The sequence below is a fragment of the Odontomachus brunneus genome, unplaced genomic scaffold (genome assembly GCF_010583005.1).
Source record: "Odontomachus brunneus isolate Ranch 3 - 2012 unplaced genomic scaffold, Obru_v1 Obru_scaffold_250, whole genome shotgun sequence".
NCBI classification, from domain to species: Eukaryota; Metazoa; Arthropoda; class Insecta; order Hymenoptera; family Formicidae; genus Odontomachus; species Odontomachus brunneus.
The window spans coordinates 374,973-377,027 of NW_022639700.1; the positions used below are offsets into that span (position 1 = coordinate 374,973).

General features: G+C 36.1%; 1 protein-coding gene and 1 long non-coding RNA gene across 5 annotated transcripts in view; one reads left to right on the top strand and one right to left on the bottom strand.

The window, feature by feature from the left end:
- LOC116852709 (mediator of RNA polymerase II transcription subunit 16) overlaps positions 1-2,055 on the bottom strand; it is a 144,673-nt gene that overhangs the window by 129,266 nt on the left and 13,352 nt on the right. The window lies entirely within an intron of this gene.
- Positions 1-2,055, top strand: part of LOC116852714 — a 12,520-nt gene that overhangs the window by 3,813 nt on the left and 6,652 nt on the right. Inside the window, exon 2 of the long non-coding RNA XR_004379837.1 lies at positions 396-681. This is a non-coding gene — a long non-coding RNA (uncharacterized LOC116852714). The remainder of the gene's footprint in view (positions 1-395; positions 682-2,055) is intronic.

The following is a 2,055-nucleotide window of genomic DNA, read 5'->3' on the forward strand; positions in this document are numbered from 1 at the left end:
AGATCTAGCCCCAAGCGACTTCTTTTTGTTCCCTCATCTAAAAATTGCGCTCGGAGGACAGAGATTTTCGTCAAATGAAGAGGCAATCACCTTCGTGAACAATTATTTTGCAGAGAAAAACGCCGAGTACTATTTCGACGGGTTACAGAGATGGGAGCATCGCTGGGAGAAGTGTGTAGATTTACAAGGAGACTATGTTGAAAAATAAAAAACAATTTTCAGAAAAAATGACTTGTATCTTTGTTAGGTCGGAAACTTTTCAGACCACCCTCGTATATTTGTGTTTGCGTTAAACAAGTTTGATACTTCCCTCATTATCCCTAATAGCCCAAAAACAAAAGATATATGTAAAACAAATGTATTATACTCGAAAAGCATTAATTATATGTTTCCAGGTAAGAAAAAATAAAAAAAGAAAAAGAATACCGCACACGGACAAGTCGTCGACGAGATTCGAACGCTCATCGCCGGCCAAAAAATATTCGGCGCAGGAGTCTCAGTCCGCTCAGTCACGCCACGTCTAAACGAAAGCTGCAACTTTTGCCCTATGTACGCTACAGCTCCGCGACCTAAACTTTATACTGTAATTTTTCAGAAAGACATTTGCACAAACCCCGTTAGGACATTGATGCTCAACATCGCAGTTATTGAACGTGATATGATCGGAAATCGACTTAGCAGGTTGTGGCATCTTTTTGTAAGATATATTGAAGGACAATTATAAAATTGTACATCCGCGACTTTTAAAGTATTATGTGAGATGTGCAAAATATTTTTTTAACTAACGGACTGACCATAAATAAAAAAACCGGTATGACTTATTTATAGAATTATAATACATCCTATTTTATCTTAAATCGCAGAAGCATTGCAAAAATCATCCGACCGTAGTTTACTCGTTTCATTAGTGTTGCATTTTATGTTTGCGCTTCTATGTGACTGCGTCTTTTTAGGTTAGTTTATCCTGTGATATATATATATATATATATATATATATATATATATATATATATATATATATACATACATATACATACATACATATATGAACATATATATGGGAAACTGTTGTAATCAGAGAGAACAGGGGAGAACAAGAGAGAAGAGAAAATGAGAAAGAGGGAAAGAAGGAGGAAGGCATATATGTACATCATAGTATATAAACTATTCTTGAAAGATGTAGTTACATAGAAGAGCAAACATAACAAATTAACAGTAAGATTTGAAAAATGGTAGTAAGGAGCAAGCACGGATGTCTTAGTGCTATTAGATATTAATATTACTTATTTAATATTAATATGATAGTGGGAGGATAATATGTCCAGCATGTTAAATGTACGTATCGAAATTTCTTCGATTATCGTACGCGGCGAATCAACCTTTCACACTTAGACCGATCCTTGAGTCCCAAATTTTTATATATATATTTATATTCCCAAAACCCCCATTAAACCGATGCCTCAAATAGATTCTTTATATGTTGCGAAAAAACTGCCTCCGCCAGGACTTGAACCTGGAACCTCCCCACTTTCCGGGCGGGACGCCTTTCCATTCGGCCACCGAGGCTTCGACAGTCCTCTCGCAACACAATGTTTATAAATTCTCTAAGATGTAATATGCTGAACATATTATCTTCCCACTATCATATTAATATTAAATAAGTAGTATTAATATCTAATAGCACTAAGACATCCGTGCTTGCTCCTTACTGCCATTTTTCAAATCTTACTATTAGTTATTCAAAGGAGCTTTCTGTAATTTCGGTTTATCTTAAATAGAAGCATTGGCGGAAGAATATACTATCTCTCTTGTATAATAATAACATCTCTTACGAGATCGTCTCACTCGACTTACATCTTAGAGAATTTATAAACATTGTGTTGCGCGAGAGGACTGTCAAAGCTTCGGTGACCGAATGGAAAGGCGTCCTGCCTGGAAAGTGGGGAGGTTCCAGGTTCGAGTCCTGGCGGAGGCAGTTTTTTCGCAACATATATAAGGAATTTACTTGAGGCATCGGTTTAATGGGGGTTTTGGGAATATAAATATATATATAAA